The sequence below is a fragment of the Vulpes vulpes genome, unplaced genomic scaffold, assembly GCF_048418805.1.
Source record: "Vulpes vulpes isolate BD-2025 unplaced genomic scaffold, VulVul3 Bu000000624, whole genome shotgun sequence".
In the NCBI taxonomy this organism is placed as follows: domain Eukaryota; kingdom Metazoa; phylum Chordata; class Mammalia; order Carnivora; family Canidae; genus Vulpes; species Vulpes vulpes.
The window spans coordinates 301,741-320,643 of record NW_027325676.1 but is presented as its reverse complement, the minus strand read 5'-3'; the positions used below and the strand labels follow the sequence as shown (position 1 = coordinate 320,643).

Sequence of the window (18,903 nt, the reverse complement as noted above, 5' to 3'; positions counted from 1 at the left end):
AACCCAAAAGCCTCCACCCCAAGATTGCTAGAACTCAAACAGGAATTTGGTAGTGTGGCAGGATACAAAATCAATGCCCAGAAATCAATGGCATTTCTATCCGCTAACAATGAGACTGAAGAAAGAGAAATTAAGGAGTCAATCCCATTTACAATTGCACCCAAAAGCATGAGATACCTAGGAATTAACCTAACCAAAGAGGTAAAGGATCTATACTCTCAAAACTATAGAACACATCTGAAAGAAATTGAGTAAGGCACAAAGAGATGAAAAATAGTCCATGCTCATGGATTGGCAGAATTAATATTGTCAAAATGTCAATGTTACCCAGGGCAATTTACACGTTTAATGCAATCCCTATCAAAATACCATGGACTTTCTTCAGAGAGTTAGAACAAATTATTTTAAAATTTGTGTGGAATCAGAAAAGACCCCAAATAGCCAGGAGAATTGTAAAAAAGAATACCATAGCTGGGGGCATCACAATTCCAGATTTCAGGTTGGACTACAAAGCTGTGGTCATCAAGACAGTGTGGTAGTGGCACAGAAACAGACACATAGATCAATGGAACAGAATAGACAATCCAGAAGTGGACCCTGAACTTTATGGTCAACTAATATTCGATAAAGGAGGGAAGACTATCCATTGGAAGAAAGACAGTCTCTTCAATAAATGGGGCTGGGAAAATTGGACATCCACATGCAGAAGAATGAAACTAGACCACTCTCTTTCACCGTACACAAAGGTAAACTCAAAATGGATGAGAGATCTAAATGTGAGACAAGAGTCCATCAAAATCCTAGAGAACACAGGCAACACCCTTTTTGAAGTCGGCCACAGTAACTTCTTGCAAGATGTATCCATGAAGGCAAAGGACACAAAAGCAAAAATGAACTATTGGGACTTCATCAAGATAAGAAGCTTTTGCACAGCAAAGGATACAGTCAACAAAACTAAAAGACAACCTACAGAATGGGAGAAAATATTTGCAAATGATGTATCAGATAAAGGGCCAGTTTCCAAGATCTATAAAAAACTTATTAAACTCCACAGCAAAGAAACAAACAATCCAATCATGAAACGGGTAAAAGACATGAACAGAAATCTCACCTAGGAAGACATAGACATGGCAAACATGCAGATGAGAACGTGCTCTGTATCATTTGCCATCAGGGAAAGATAAATCAAAACCACAATGAGATACCACCTCACACCAGTGAGAATGGGGAAAATTAACAAAGCAGGAAACCACAAATGTTGGAGAGGATGTGGAGAAAGGGGGACCCTCCTGCACTGTTGGTGGGAATGTGAAATGGTGCAGCCACTCTGGAAAACTGTGTGGAGGTTCCTCAAAGAGTTAAAAATAGATCTGCCCTACGACCCAGCAATTGCACTGCTGGGATTTACCCCAAAGATACAATGCAATGAAACGCTGGGACACCTGCACCCCGATGTTTCTAGCAGCAATGTCCACAATAGCCAAACTGTGGAAGGAGCCTCAGTGTCCCTCAAAAGATGAATGGATAAAGAAGATGTGGTTTATGTATATATACAATGGAATATTCCTCAGTCATTAGAAACGACAAATACCCATTTGCTTCAACGAGGATGGAATTGGAGTGTATTATGCTGAGTGCAGTAGGTTAATCAGAGAAGGACAAACAGTGTATGTTCTCATTCATTTGGGGAATATGAATAATAGTGAAAGGGAATATAAAGGAAGGGAGAAGAAATGTCCGGGAAATATCAGGAAGGGAGACAGAACATAAAGACTCCTAACTCTGGGAAACGAACTAGGGGTGGTGGAAGGGGAGGAGGGCGGGGGGTGGAGGGAAATGGGTGACGGGCACTGAGGGGGGCACTTGATGGGATGAGAACTGGGTGTTATTGTGTATGATGGTAAATTGAACACCAATAAAAATTAATTTATTAAAAAAAGAAATGGATTTCATAAAGTTTTGCCTATGTTTTATACAGTTTAATAAGATATTATACAGAGGTTACAACCCAATATCTACTGGAAACAAAATTTTAAAAGAGAGGTAAATTTTAATGAATTGGGTTACTTTGAAAACTATTGTAGTTTTAAAGATGTAACTATTAGTATCACAATATTAGCTGTAAAAATAGGCCAAAAGTTAGAACTATAGCCCACTGATGATAATTACTTCAAATCTGTACCCAAAGTACACCAGAAAGTATCACTCTATGTTATTTTTGTTAGAGAACTCTGGTCTCTCTATATTTTATCAACTCTGAATTCTTCTTAGAAGTCTTTCATATTAATGGTTAGATCCAAGATTTATAAACAAAATGTGACTTATAGCTATGCCATATGAAAAAGAGCACCCCTTTGTGGTCTTTTTGCATTACAGGCTTGTCTTGTACACTTTTTGATTGAAAATTGCCTCAAGATATTTGGAGTAGACATCACTTCTCTCTTGGGAGAGAATTCAATGAGTTGTGATAACAATGAGAAGGCTGCAGGTACTGTGAATAATTTAATTGGCTTTAGCCAGAAGCAGACAGCAAGGTTGCCATTGGTCTGGCAGATACTTACTCCTGTTCTGGAGCCCATGGCATCCCCAGGGCAATGATTCTCAGCTGCTCCTTCTTCCGAAGGCTGGCTCACAGGTCAAGGGAGGTTTCACACTGTTGGAGACCAATAAAAGCATAGACTTCAAGAGGTTTCTAGCAGTATTAGGAGATAGCATGGAATGATACCATTTTGGGGAATATTTTCAAACACAATTTTAAATGGATCCCACATATATATTATATTATATATGTAGTTAAGCATATAATACATAATTATGAATTTCTATTTGTAATATATAAATGTGCTCTGGTTGAAACCCGAGCATGAGGCTTTTATTCCTCCTCCCTCCTCTTTTTGCTCAGTGGCTCTTGAGGCACCACAGGATTCCAGTGCTCTTTAAAATGAGTTGAAGTGAGACAGAACATAAAGACTCCTAACCCTGGGAAACGCACTAGGGGTGGTGGAAGGGGAGGAGGGTGGGGGGTGGGGGTGAATGGGTGACGGGCACTGTGGGGGGCACTTGACAGGATGAGCACTGGGTGTTATTCTGTATGTTGGTAAATTGAACACCAATAAATAATAAATTTACTATAAAAAAAATAAAATGAGTTGAAGACTCCTAACTCTGGGAAATGCACTAGGGGTGGTGGAAGGGGAGGAGGGCATGGGGTGGGGGTGACTGGGTGGCAGGCACTGAGGGGGGCACTTGACGGGATGAGCACTGGGTGTTATTCTTTATGTTGGCAAATTGAACACCAATAAAAAATAAATGTATTATTAAAAAGGAAAGAAAAAAATGAGTTGAAAAGAATCAGCATCATTGAGAGAAAAGGACTTGACTTGATGTCAAACCACCTCTCCAGAATACAAACTCCAGTGCCCCCCATTTATCAGCTATATGACCTTTGGCCTATACCTCAAGCTTGCTATCAGTTTATTCATCCCTAAAATTTGGATGAAAATAATGTCTAAATCTTAGAAATGTTCTAGAGATTAAATAAGATAATGGATGTAAAATACATTTCTAATAAAGCAGTTAATAGAACTAGGAGAAGTTCCCCTGAGACTAGTGTATTATTGGAGTCTAGCTAATCGCAGCTAACTGGCAACACCCAATTTTGTAAAACAGAGTTTAGATTCAGAACCTAGAGACATATATCATCAACCCTCCATAGTTTTGACATGTCTTCATTTTTTTTTCTATAGTGTAATTCATGTCTTAATGAATTAAGATGAATCTAGTGTCAGGTCTGATAGTATTCTGATATAAGACACAGGTTTGTTTTTTTTTTTCATCAGTAACAGAAAAATCACCTGTTGAATCCAAGCCAGTGGGAGTGATAGTGATTTCCAAAAAGGCACACCTGCAGAATGATACCAAGTCCCCATCTAGCATGGGACCATCCACCTACATGTCTACAGTTTATTAAGTCACTGAAGACTGGAATCTCCATAATGACACTTGACACTTCCTTTTTCTTTATTTTTCCAATGAATGAAAAATGAACCCCTTCCAAGACCCAGCTATTTCCATTTAAAGTTTTTTTCCTGGGTCCCATATATTCATATTGAGGATATTTCCCCACAAAATATCTCCTCTATCTTCAATGCCTACCATATCTATCATATTACATACTTTTGTATTGTGTTGTGTTGTATATTTTTATGTGGATAATAAAAATCATTCCATAACTCAGTAAGTTAGACAACCATTTCATTTGGTTATGATTCATATAACACTTCAGTGGAGGCTCATCTGAGCAGGTCTGGTCTCAGCTGAGGTCACTTGTGCACTTGCAGTTAGCCTGCAGCTCATCTGGAGTTAACCTAGGTGTCTGTCTATTGGTGCTGGCTCTCAATTGGTCCCCATGTCTTCCATAAGGTAGCTTCTCCTCCTTTCATAGGGTGGAGGAAGAGTTCCCAGAAGCAAGAGAGACTTCTCAAGAGTTAATGTGGGAGAGGATGTGCAAAGATGGTGGTTCACAAGACAAGGAGGCATTATTTCTTGAGACCACACATCATAAAACTCATGGCAGCACCACTACTACACATATCCTCTTCTTCACTGGCTTTTAATCCTCAGTTCTGAACTCTAGCATTTCCTAAAGGGTATTCCAAGTACGGTAGGAAGAATATTTGAAATAATAACTCATTTTTACCTCAGGTATTCCTTCCTCATCCTTCTTCCTGTCTTAAGCTGCCTTAAGAGGCAACTAAATCTCCTCCTCATGGAATAGAAGCAAGAGGGGAATAGGAGGAAAAGGGAGTTCTTTGTTGCTTATGAGTTTTACAGATTTAGCTTTCTAGGAAACAAAAATGATTCATGGCATAGAGTCGAAGATTTAGGTGGCAATCTCATGGGAAAAGCCCAAAACCACTAGGTAGGTACATGGGATATCTGCACCTTTTCCTGCATGGAAACCAACAGGAAGCAGAAATTCCTCACAGAATAGCGAGCTGACATGTCTAAGAGAGATGGGGCCCTCTATGTCCACGCAGTTTCTTATACCTCAATATGGACAGATCAGATAGTAAAAGTATTTCCATCATTCCCAGAATAGTATGGAAGGAATAGAAAGCCACTGAGATGGAGAGATGCCTCAGCAACAGGAGTACCGACCAATTTCCCAGTACCAGAGAATCAAACTAGACATCAAGTGAGCTACTTAGAACTACAGAACTGTACATTTCTGACATATCCCAGTGTATAGACTGAGATTGGTATCAGAGCATATAGAATATATGATCCATGCATTGTTTTCCCTTTCCCTGAAAGGATTCCCTTGTCAAATAGTTTTGGGAAATTCATATTTTCCTTTTGGAAGTCAAATGCCGCAGTTTTTTCCCATATTTATTTGTCATTATTTGACCCTTTTGAAGTGACCCCGTTAATTAATGAGCCTTGAAACATTAATAAACATTTCTCTAAATTTATTTTAAGTCATAGTTTAACATTCCACTCCCTGCTAAGAAGCCATCAATGGATTTCAATAAATCTTTGGTTTTTTTTCCTCTTTTCGTGAAAAAAAAAAAATGTCGTCTTTAAGATCCTCCACAATGCAGCCTGCTCTAGTAATTAGTATTGTCTTCACTCTTTCCCAGTGCAGATCCTTTACTTAACTGGTTCAGACATTTCCTTGGCTCTTGAACAAATCACACTCACTTTTCTACTATAATTCTCACCTCTTCTTGGACTCTGCATTGCCACACACAAAGCAGGCTAGCCATTTGGGCTCTCCACTCCGAGAAATTTCACAAAGCCTTTCGGATATCAATTTAATTGTTCTTTATAAAACATGAGCACTTGACCCTACTAGACATTGGCTGATATGCTGCTTTGACCATCAGGAATTATGCTGATGTGCTCATACATTATCCAGAAAATCCAAACTCCTGTGGTAAACTGTATCTTGTGTTAGTTTTATACTACTTTTAAAGCCTGGCTAAATGTCTACTCAAAAAAATGTACAGATGAATATGTTCACTTTCCTAAGAGTATAGAGATTTTATAGATACTGGTAAAAACTGCAAGTTTTAAAACAAGAGGTAGAACACAGCACATGAAATTTTAGGGGGTGACAATAAGACATAGGTTTGAGTAATTGTTTTAGATATGACTTCACAGGCTGATTCACATGTGCTTGGATATACTATTTTCATTCATTATACCAAAAAAAGTGATATTGGTGTGATATATTTGGGAATGATTGCAAGTTTGTATGAAATTTCTTTTAAATATCAACAATCCAGAATAAAAGGGGCAAAAAACATAGCTGGGCAATGCAGGTATGAGTTTTTAAACCAAAGAAGATATTGAAGAAAGAAAGAAAGAAAGAAAGAAAGAAAGAAAGAAAGAAAGAAAGAAAGAGAAAGAAAGAGAAAGAAAAAGAAATAAAGAAAGAGAAAGAAAGAAAGAAAGAAAGAAAGAAAGAAAGAAAGAAAGAAAGAAAGAAATTGAAGAGGATATAGAAATACAAGGAGGCATAGAAAAGCTGAAACTGAACTAATTTGTCAACCGTGACTCAGAGAAGAGATTTCTCACATAGGGAAATAGTTAATAAGTGTTAGATTTTCCCTCAGGATACTCAAGCATAATATCTCTGAGAACAGCAATTCATTTCCTATTTTTGAGGAAAAGATCCTGAGAACTCTGATAAACTGTAAAAGGATCTAATTGCGTAATCTAGAATGAATGACAGGCAATTAGGTGTTCCCATATTGGCCTTTACCATACCTGGGAGTAAGATGTGTGTAATCATTAGTTAATACGCACTTAGTGATACAGTTAAGGTTAAACATTTCTAAAAGTAAAATAAAGGTACTTAGAATGACTATCTTACTTTATTCCAGAAAGAAAGTTACTCTGAGGCTACCAATATAAGGAAACTAATTCTAATAGCTGGTCTGGATCAATTACCATGATGAATAAAATTATATATATATATATATATATATATATATATATATATATATATGATATATATATCACTCAATTTTTATTTATATGAGCAACATGTAAGAATTTGGTGAATGAAATATATCTTAGTACAAGAAACCAACTTTTTTTTTCAGAGAGCACTGAACAATGCCTTTTATATTTTTCTGTAATTCTTTCTATGCTAGTCAAATGGGCCAATACATACTCTGAAGATTTATAGTGGATGGTGACTATTTTCCAGTTTTGTTTTGTTTTACTCACCCAATGCATAACTGGTGCTATGAACAAATTGGTTTCTTCATAGTCTTGGGCCTCAATGTCAGTATTAATTTAGTTGGCTTGCTCTTTTAAAGAATGAAGTCATTCCTTTGTCAAATAAAAGAAACAAGTAGAAAAACCAAATTGCCAAAGGAAAATTGTAATTTCTTAAAGTGGATAAAGAGAAACTGCTTTATTAGAATGGAAGGTTTTCCAAAATGTAAAAGTATAAAACTAGCTGGGAAACAAAACAAAACAAAACAAAACAACACCATCCTCAGGATAATAATTATCTCTGGGCAAGGAAAGAGTAGGATTAGGAGAAAGGGGAAAGAAAGAAACTCCAAGCACACATACATCAATTTAAATTCTTGGAAGATTTCAAAATGCTTACACTTCACCATGTGCTTCATACTAATGAAGAACATGTTGTAGGTAACTTGATCATATAAATATCAACCACATACCCATGCACACACAAACGCACACATTGAATTGTATATGTAAACATACAAAACACTGTTTAATGAATAAGTAAATAAACGACAGAAATTTTAAGATTTTGTATTTATTCATAAGAGACCGATAGAGAGGCAGAGACACAGACAGAGGGAGAAGCAGGCTCCTCACAGGCAGCCAGATGCGGGATTCGATCCCCAGACCAGGATCACACCCTGAGCCAAAGGCAGGCAGATGCTCAATCTCTGAGTCACCCAGAGGTCCCTAAAAAACAGAATTTCTGATCATTCAGCAATTTTGTCTGTGATTCCTCTGTATTGATGATCTGGTTCACTCAGTCCAAGTGGCTGAACAGTAGTATTCCATTATATGATGATACATTTATGTGTGGGCACATCTAGTCAAACTTTCTAGAGGCTTACCTAGTTTATTAGCTTTCAAAGAAATTGATTTTTTAAATCATCTCCATAAATGTTTTTCCTAGGCTCTTTGTGTTTTGTTTTTATAATTCTGTTGCTTCAACTTTCTTACTCTTTTGATTTCTTCATCTATCTGCTTGGATTAAATGCTAGCTCATTGTAGTAAATATATTGAAGACTATTCATAACTTCTAAGTATGGCTTTAGCTATACCTCACAAATTTATTTTTCATATTTTAGTTTGTTGGTAATACCATTACAGTTTATGATTTTCCTTGTGAAGTCTTTTTTAACCTAGTCATTATTTAAGCTTTTGTGTTTTTTTTTCAGATTTTTCTAACCTGTAGGATTTTAATTATTAGTTGTAATAGTTAATTTCTAATTAAACTGCATTGTAATCAGATAATACGGTTTGAATAACTATGACTCTTTGTGATTGAGAGTATACAGTTAATTTTATAAATATTTAAAATGTTGCATGCATGCTTTAGGAGAATGTGTATTTTCTGTTGTATTCTCTTTTGAGTGCAAGGATATGTAAACTCACAATTATGTCAAACATGTTACTCAAATTCTCTATATATTCTCCAAATGTGTAGCTTCTGAGAGAGGTGTTAAATTTTGCCATTATGCTTCTATGAGCTTTTCCCTTTTATTTTGTAATTCTGAGTTTTGGTAGCTGTTGGCTTTTGGTATTTTATAGTTTAAGTCTATATTATTAGGCACATACAAATTTATAATTTCTAGAGCCTTTTCATGAATTATAGCTTATATGCTTTATTCACATTAATGCTTTGACTTCATATTCTACTTTTTAAAAAATTTTATTTATTTATTTATGACAGAGAGAGAGAGAGAGAGAGAGAGAGAGAGAGAGAGAGAGAGAGGCAGAGACACAGGAGGAGGGAGAAGCAGGCTCCAAGCTGGGAGCCTGACACGGGACTCGATCCTAGGACTCCAGAATCGCGCCCTGGGCCAAAGGCAGGCGCTAAACTGCTGAGCCACCAGGGATTCCCCTTCATATTCTACTTTGACAGATATTGTTGCACTAGCAATTTTTTTTTTGCTTCATATATGCTTAGTCTATTTCTTTTTTTTTCTTCCTTTTTATATTTTCTGTTTTAGGTTGTTTGTGTAGCAGTGTCCCCTGTAAGCAGCATATAATTGATTTTTTTTATATCCACACTGACAATTTCTGATATTTATTAAAGCGATTTAATCTATTACATTTACTGTCATTATAGTGTATTTCGAGTTATACTGACACACCATATTTTGCATTTTTGTTTCATCAAAGATTTCTTCTGGTTCCTTTTATCTTCCTTAAGTAAGATTTGTTAGACTCATAAATCTTATTTTAGTATCCTCTGTGTCAATTTTTATTTATATTAAAATTTCTCAGCTATTAGGTCTTTGACCACTTTGTTCCAATATTCCTCTAGTATCTTTTACGAGAATCCACTAAAATTTTAAGAAACAATGATTCTCAAAGAGCACTCGATATGAACAACTTTTTCACTTTTTCTCTTCATACTGCATCCAGGGTAAAATTCTCAGTTCTTTTTTCCAGTTTATTAATTCCTTAACTTTGGTCATTCTAGAGATTATTCTTTTACTTTCATATTTTTTTTCTTTTTTTGACACCTATATATTTTCTGAGATTACTAATCAGATCTTTTTCCTCTTCATACAATTTATATTTTTTCAATAAAGATCATTTCAGGGGCACCTGGGTAGCTCAGTCGGGTGAGTATACAATTCTGGATTTCGGCTCAGGTCATGAGATGGAGCCCCACATGGGGTTCCTCACTGGGTGGGGAGTCTGCTTGGGATACCTTGTCTATCTCTCTTCTTCCCTGCTCTCTCTCGCTCCCTCTTAATTAAATAAAAATCTTTAAAAAGATCATTTCATTCATTTTCCCCTTTGATTTTGGTAGCAGGAAGTAGGGTCCTACTATGACAAATACCTAAAACTGTCAAAGCAGCTTTAGAACTGGATAAGGGGTAATAAGGCTGTAGGAGTTTGGAGGGCCATGCTGGGAAAAGCCCACATTGCTGTGAAGGTACTATTGGTAGAAGTAATAGATGCTGAAGGTAATTCTGGTAAGAGTTCAGAAATAAAAGCAAGAACTTCAGAGAGAGACTCTATCTTCTTAGAGAATACATAACTAATCAGAAACAGATTGTTCGAAACATGGATGTTGAAGATCTTTCTGTGAGATCTCAGAATGGAAATAAGGAACATGTTATTGGAAACCATAAAAAAGGAGAACCTTGTCATAAAATGGCTGAAACTTGGCTTAACGAGTGTTCTAGTATTTTGTGGAAGTTTGAACTTGGAAACAATAAAATCAGATATTTATCTGAGTAGATTGCTCAGGAAAGTTTTAAAGGAGCTTGTGTCCTCCTGACTGCTTATACTAAAATGCAAGAAGAGAGAAATGAGTTGAAGAAGGTATAAAGCAAAAAGAAGTCAGGACTCAAAGATGTGGAAAATTCTCAAGTTTCCGAATTTCTCAGTTTGTCATCTCTGCTCTAGCACTTGTACTCATGCTCTTGCTGCCCCTAGACAGTTCCCTTCTTGTCCTCTTCCCATCCAAGTCTGACCTATAGAGTCAGCTTCCCAACAGTCTGTCTTGATTTGTTCAGTCATGTTGGCATTTTCTCTTGTGAATTTCTGTAGCCTTATAATCATTTTCCTGTGATTTTTGTGACATGTAGTCTTTAATGCCCATTTCTTTTTTTAATTTAACATTTTCTGAAATTGAAATTTCAATGTTACTCTTTTGTCTATGTATATATGTATATCTTTTCAGCAATTCTAGGGCTAGCCTCAAATGCTTTTTATGGATAACACACATGTAATCCACGGGTTCTAGAATATGAGGAAATAGAAAATGTGAGTTCTGAATGGTTCTCAGATGGTTCTCCATGGCACCTACAAGAGCAGGGCTAGAGCAGTGTGAAATTTAAGCAAACCAGTGGAGCCTTGCCCTGGTCACTCCTACAGCCTTGAACAAGCAGCTCAACTCTTTTTTTTTTGATACTTTTTGCTCTATTATTTTATTTATGGATCTGAGCAAAAAGTTTTGTGAACCCAAAAATATTGTTATAAATGTGTAGTATGTTTTAGCTTTGTCTCTCTTAGGAGAACACAGGCTTCTGCACCCAAAGAGACTGGCACAGTTATGTCTAGATAATTGGGTCAGCTTATTCTTGATTGGATTGTGTGCAAACATGCAGACTACATCCATAGTGATCAACCTCTTAATTTTTTCAAACAACTCTGTGCCAATCTCCTAAATGTTAGTTCCCTTCTAACATTTTCTTTAAAAAAAAAAAGTGTCTCAGGCCTCCCAGAATGAACACGAATTTTATAGCATTAGTATTTCTTTACAGACCACAAATTTTAGATTTCTTTCCAAAGCACATGAATGGATTTTAAGAAAATCTGTAAATGGCTATAATTTAAGAGGAAAGTATTATCCTTAAGAGAAGATTAGAATTTGGAGGGAAAAACAACCACAACTTTTATCTAGAAACGTGTTACTTCTCCCTCTGCCCCTTTTCTTGCATGCTCTCAATCAATCAATCAATCAATCAAATCGTTATTTCAAAAGAGGAAATGGGCTCACACAATTGTGGAGTCTGGCAAGTCTCAAATCTATAGGGCAAGCTTGCAGGCTAGAAATTCAGGTAAGAATTGATGTTATAGTCTTGAGCCCAAATTGCACAGGCAAATGAGAAATTCAGGCAAGGTTTCTATGGCACAGTCTTGAGGCTGAATTCCTTCTAAGGAAACTGGTCTTTGCTCTAATGGCCTTCAAGTGTTTGGATGATGCCTACCCACACTACGGAATGTAATCTGCCTAACTCAAAGCCTACTAATTTAAATGTTATTCACATCTAAAAAATATATTCACAGTAATGTCTACACTAGTTCTTGAACAAATTATTGGGCACCATAGCATAACCACCATAGCATAACCACAATAACATATAAAATTAACCATCACTGTGTGTCATTACCTATTAGGCTCTGTTTTCTTCTTTCCCTCACTCTGCTCTACTTAGTTTTACCTTACTCGACCAAATAAAATGCAGTATGATTTGAGCCTTGTAAGGGTCTCCAATCTGCTACAGACCTAAAATCTCTGAACTAATCAGGAGTTCAAAGAGCTCTCTCTAGCCACAAAGACCAAATTCCCAACAGCTTTGTGTATCAGAGGTTTTCCTGCATAGTAGGTTTGGTGGAAGAGACAATGAGTGAAAGCAGCAAATGTGTATGTGGCAGGCTGATCTCAAAATGTTAATACACATTTGCCACTGAATTCACATCATGGATGGTGTATCATTTGTGTCATTATTGCTAGCAGTAAATTTTCATGAAGTCTTTAAAACTGTACCTGATACATATTTCAAGACTGATGGAGTGTGGCTAGGTAAGAGTGGATCTGAGCTGCTCTTTCATTCTGTATTTGGAATCTCAGCAGTCATCCTCTGGATTACTCTATTAGGTATCCTACTAAGATTTCTGCAGTATGATCTCATTTAATTCTCATAGCAACCCGATGAAGCAGGTGCTTTTTTTTTAATAATAAATTTATTTTTTATTGGTGTTCAATTTGCCAACATACAGAATAACACCCAGTGCTCATCCTATCAAGTGCCCCCCTCAGTGCCCACTACCCAGTCGCCCCCACCCCCACCCCCCGCCCCTTCCACCACCCCTAGTTCATTTCCTAGAGTTAGGAGTCTTCCATGTTCTGTCTCCCTTTCTGATATTTCCTACCCATTTCTTCTCCCGTCCCCTCTATTCCCTTTCACTATTATTTATATTCCCCAAATGAATGAGACCATATAATGTTTGTCCTTCTCTGATTGACTTACTTCACTCAGCATAATACCCTCCAGTTCCATCCATGTTGAAGCAAATGGTGGGTATTTGTCATTTCTAATGCCTGAGTAATATTCCATTGTATACATAAACCACATCTTCTTTATCCCTTCATCTTTCAATGGACACCGAGGCTCCTTCCACAGTTTGGCTATTGTGGACATTGCTGCTAGAAACATCGGGGTGCAGGTGTCCCAGCGTTTCATTGCATCTGTATCTTTGGGGTAAATCCCCAGCAGTGCAATTGCTGGGTCGTAGGGCAGGTCTATTTTTAACTCTTTCAGGAACCTCCACACAGTTTTCCAGAGTGGCTGCACCAGTTCACATTCCCACCAACAGTGTAAGAGGGTTCCCTTTTCTCCATATCCTCTCCAAAATTTGTGGTTTCCTGCCTTGTTAATTTTCCCCATTCTCACTGGTGTGAGGTGGTATCTCATTGTGGTTTTGATTTGTATTTCCCTGATGGCAAGTGATGCAGAGCATTTTCTCATGTGCATGTTGGCCATGTCTATGTCTTCCTCTGTGAGATTTCTGTTCATGTCTTTTGCCCGTTTCATGATTGGATTGTTTGTTTCTTTGCTGTGGAGTTTAATAAGTTCTTTATAGATCTTGGAAACTGGCCCTTTATCTGATATGTCATTTGCAAATATCTTCTCCCATTCTGTAGGTTGTCTTTTAGTTTTGTTGACTGTATCCTTCTCTGGAAGCAGGTGCTTTTATCACCATCCTGATTTTATAAATGACAACAGTGAGGCTTCAGAAGTGTAACTAGTCTATCCAGTGTCATGTAGGTAGTAAATTATGAGGAAGGATTAAAACTACGTAATGGGATTCCAGACCTCATGCTCTTGACATTACATAATGTTTTCCAATATACACATGTAATCAAATATTTAAAATTGTAAGAGAAGAAATCAAAGAAGCAATTTAAAGACACTTGCAGACCAATGAAAATGAAAACACAGTGGTCCAAAAACTTTGCAATCCAGCAGAAACCTTTCTAAGAGGGAAGTTTAGAGCAATCCAGCCCTACCTCAAGAAGCAAGAAAAATATCAAATAAACAACCTAAACTTACACCTACAGAGGCTAGAAAAAGAAGAACAAATAAAACCCCAAACTAGCAAAAGAAAGAAAATAATAAAGCATAGAGCAGAAATAAATGAAATAGAAACTAAGAAAACAATAGAACAGATCAATGAAACCAGGAGCTGGTTCTTTAAGAAGATCAACCAGCCTGTACCAGGGCCCCAGCAGCCTCTGCCTCCTGCCCTGCATGCCGCCCTCCCTGGCCGACCCTGTCAGCCACTGTTGGGCAGATGCAGCCCTGCAGAGGGTCCCCAGCTTGGCCTTGCCCCACTGCCGGCCCTCCCGGGGAGCTGTCCTTGGGGCTAAGGGCCTGCAGGGGCCACATGCGGCTCCATGCCCCCAGGTGGGTGGGCACCCGGTGCTGCTGCCCCTCAGCAGCCCGTTGGGGGAAAAGAGGCTGTAACCCGTTGATAGTCCTTTTTGGCTACTCCTTTTGGCCGTCCAGCCAAGGAAGGACTATCAGGCTCTGGGAAGGCATCGTGCACTTGGTGAAGACCGCAGGTGGGCGCCTGCTCAGCCCCTGCTGGACGTGCCCCCCAACTCACCGCTTCCCCTCTGTGGGGCAATTCCCGGAGGCTGCTCTGGAGAGAAGGGGCCCTGCCGGTCCATCCTGGATGAAGAGGCGTTCTGAGAGCCTCAGATATCCTTCACACGCTCTGGACATCAAGACCACATCCAATCCTGGGCATGGAGAGGTCGGTGACTCCGTTCTTCAAACAATGGGACTGCATGGCCTCTAACTCTTCTGACTTGGCTTTTGCCCTGGAAGAAAGACAACAGTTGAATATACACGGATTGTTGCCCTCTTGCTGCATCAGTCAGGATATCCAGGTTCTAAGAATCATTAAAAATTTTGAGCGTGGCCAGGCGGGGCAAGATGGCGGAAGAGTAGGGTCCCCAAGGCACCTGTCCCCACCAACTTACCTAGATAACTTTCAAATCATCCTGAAAACCTACGAATTCAGTCTGAGATTTAAAAAGAGAACAGCTGGAATGCTACAGTGAGAAGAGTTGGCACTTCTATCAAGGTAGGAAGATGGAAACAAAAAATAAAGAAAACAGCAGCCAAGCGGGAGGGGCCCCGTGAGGAGCCAGGCTAAGGCCACGCAGCAAGTGCCCCCAAGACAGGAAAGCACAGGCCCGGAGAAGCGGGAGCTTTACCAAACTTTCCAGATGGAAAGGCGCTGGGAGGGAGCTCGGGCAGGATCCCAAGAGGGGTGGTGATGCCTTCAGGCTCCCAGGTGCAGTAATGGAGGAAGTGCACCCTGGGGGAGAGCGAGCCACACACCCCAGGTAGAGCTCCCTAAAGGCCTGGAGCATGCGTCCACTATGGCCCTGGAGCAGTTCAGGTGGCGGCGATGCACGGAGGTGGCTGCGAGCCCAGGAGCGGGATTCCAATGGTTAGGACGCCAGAGCCCAGGGCACGGGGGACACAGCCCAAGATCTGGCACCCCCCAGGACAGGCAGAGGCTGGGAGGACACAGGAGAGCAAGGACGCTCCTGCTGCCGCCCCCAGCTGTACAGATTGGTGCCCCTGCCCAGGGAGCATCCAGGTCCCTGTGGACTGGGAGCTCCCGGTATTACTGCGGGACTTGACTCTAGGGCTGGAGAGCTGGCCGCTGCCACTGTTGTTCCTACTGGTGTCACCTTTTACCCCGGACTGAGCAGGCGCCTCACAGGATAAACAGCTCCCATGGAGCAATGCACCTGGCAGGGGGCTGGGCATCTCCACCAGGTGCACACACCTGAGAATCAGCACAGCAGGCCCAGCAGGCCCCTCCCCCAGGTGAAGAACAGCTAGAAGGACAGGGGGAAATAAAGTTATTGACCAAGCAGCACTAGAAAGTTCAAGAGCAGTCGAGGGATTTACAGTGTATAGAATCAGAGGACACTCCCCCTTGATTTTTGTTTTCCGTTTGTTCCCCCCCCCCGCTTTTATTCTTTTCTTTTTTTTCTCTCTTTTTCTCCTTTTTCCAGTACAACTTGTTTTTGGCCACGATGCACTGAGCAAAATGACTAGAAGGAAAAACTCACCTCTAAAGAAAGAATCAGAGACAGTCCTCTCACCCACAGAGTTATAAAATTTGGATTACAATTCAATATCAGAAAGCCAGTTCACAAGCACAATTATAAAGCTACTGGTGGCTCTAGAAAAAAGCATAAAGGATTCAAGAGACTTCATGACTGCAGAATTTAGATCTAATCAGGCCGAAATTAAAAATCAATTAAATGAGGTGCAATCCAAACTGGAGGTCATAACAATGAGGTTTAATGAGGTAGAAGAGTGAGTGACTGACACTGGAGAAAAGCTGATGGCAAGGAATGAAACTGAGGAAAAAAAGAGAAAAACAATTAAAAGCTCATAGGATAGGTTAAGGGAAAGGGAAACAAATGACAGGCTCAGAAGGAAAAATATACATTTAATTGGGGTTCCCAAGGGCGCTGAAAAGGACAGAGGTCCAGAATGTGTATTTGAACAAATCATAGCTGAGAACTTCCCTAACTTGGGAAGGGAACAGGCATTCAGATCCAGGAGATAGAGAGATCCCCTCCCCCCTCTAAAGTCAATAAAAAACCGCTCAAAACCTCGACCTTTAATAGTGAAACTTGCAAATTCCAAAGAAAAAGAGATCCTTAAGGAAGCAAGAAACAAGAAATCCTTAACTTTTATGGGGAGAAGCATTAGGATAACAGCAGACCTCTCCACAGAGACCTGGCAGGCCAGAAAGGGCTGGCAGGGTATATTCAGGGTCCTAAATGAGAAGAACATGCAGCCAAGAATACTTTATCCAGCAAGGCTCTCATTCAGAATAGAAGGAGAAATAAAGAGCTTCCAAGGTAAGCAGGAACAAAAAGAATATGTAACCACCAAACCAGCTCTCCAAGACACCTACAGCCTGAAAATAAAAGGTTGGAGAACCATGTACCATTCAAATGGTCCTCAAAAGAAAGCAGGGGTAGCCATCCTTATATTAGATAAAGCTTATCCCAAAGACTGTAGTAAGAGATGAAGAGGGACACTATATCGTACTTAAAAGATCTATCCAAAAAAATAAAAAATAAAAAAATAAAAAGGATCTATCCAACAAGAGGACCTAACGATCATGAATATTTTTGCCCCAAATGTGGGAGCTGCTAAGTATATCAGTCAATTAATAAACAAAGTGAAGTCATACTTAGATAATAATACACTTATACTTGGTGACTTCAATGTAGTGCTTTCTACAATCGACAGATATTCTAAGCACAACATCTCCAAAGAAACAAGAGCTTTAAATGATACACTGGACCAGATGGATTTCATAGATATTTACAGAACTTTACATCCAAATGCAACTGAATACACATTCTTCTCAAGTGCACATGGAACTTTCTCCAGAATAGATGACATATTGGGTCACAAATCAGGTCTTAACTGGTACCAAAAGATTGGGATCGTCCCCTGCATATTTTCAGACCATAATGCTTTAAAATCAGAACTAAATCATAAGAAATTTGGAAGGATTTCAAACACCAGGAGTTAAAGGACCAAACTGCAAAAAGATGAAAGGGTCAACCAGGAAATTAGGGCAGAATTAAAAAGATTCATGGAAACTAATGAGAATGAAGATACAACCGTTCAAAATCTTTGGGATGCAGCAAAAGCAGTCCGGAGGGGGAAATACATCGCAATACAAGCATCCATCCAAAAACTGGAAGGAATTCAAAAACGAAAGCCAACCTAGCACCTGAAGGAGCTGGAGAAATAAAACAGCAAATAGATCCTATACACAGCAGAAGAAGGGAGTTAATAAATATTCGAGCAGAACTCAATGAAATCGAGACAAGAAGAACTGTGGAACAGATTAACAAAACCAGGAGTTGGTTCTTTGAAAGAATTAAGATAGATAAACCATTAGCCAGCCTTATTAAAAAGAAGAGAGAAAAGATTCAAATTTAAAAAATCATGAATAATATAGGAGAGATCATGACCAATACCAAGGAAATACAAACAATCTTAAAAACGTATAACGAGCAGCTTTATGCCAATAAAATAGGCAATCTAGAAGAAACGGATGCTTTTCTGGAAAGCCACAAACAACCAAAACTAGAACAGGAAGAAAATGAAAATCTGAACAGACCAATAACCAGGGAGGAAATTGAAGCAGTCATCAAAAACCTCCCAAGACACAAAAGTCCAGGGCCAGATGGCTTCCCTGGGGAATTCTATCTAACGTTTAAAGAAGAAACCATACCTCTTCTACTAAAGCTGTTTGGAAAGATAGAAAGACATGGAGTACTTCCAAACTCCTTCTATGAGGCCAGCATCACCTGAATTCCTAAGCCAGACAGAGACCCCACCAAAAAGGAGAATTATAGACTAGGATCCCTGATGAACACAGATGCAAAAAATCTCAACAAGATACTAGCCAATAGGATGCAACATTACATTAAGAAGATTATTCCCCATGACCAAGTAGGATTTATCCCCGGGATACAAGGCTGGTTCAACACTCGTAAAGCAATCAACGTGATTTATCATATCAGCAAGAGAAAAAACAAGAACCATATGATCCTCTCAATAGATGCAGAGAAAGCATTTGACAAAATACAGCATCCATTCCTGATCAAAACTCTTCAGAGTGTAGGGATAGAGGGAATACTCCTCAGCATCTTAAAAGCCATCTACGAAAAGCCCACAACAAATATCATTCTCAGTGGGGAAGCACTGGGAGCCTTTCCCCTAAGATCAGGAAGAAGACAGGGATGTCCACTCTCACCACTGCTATTCAACATAGTACTAGAAGGCCTAGCCTCAGCAATCA

The 18,903-nt window shown here is 39.2% G+C and overlaps 1 long non-coding RNA gene across 1 annotated transcript in view; it reads right to left on the bottom strand.

The window, feature by feature from the left end:
- Positions 1 to 2,588: 2,588 nt before the first annotated feature.
- LOC140596552 (uncharacterized) overlaps positions 2,589 to 18,903 on the bottom strand; it is a 69,843-nt gene continuing 53,528 nt past the window's right edge. Inside the window, exons 3-4 of the long non-coding RNA XR_011998485.1 lie at positions 14,644 to 14,860; positions 2,589 to 2,653 (exon numbers count right to left, since the gene is read on the bottom strand). This is a non-coding gene — a long non-coding RNA (uncharacterized lncRNA). The remainder of the gene's footprint in view (positions 2,654 to 14,643; positions 14,861 to 18,903) is intronic.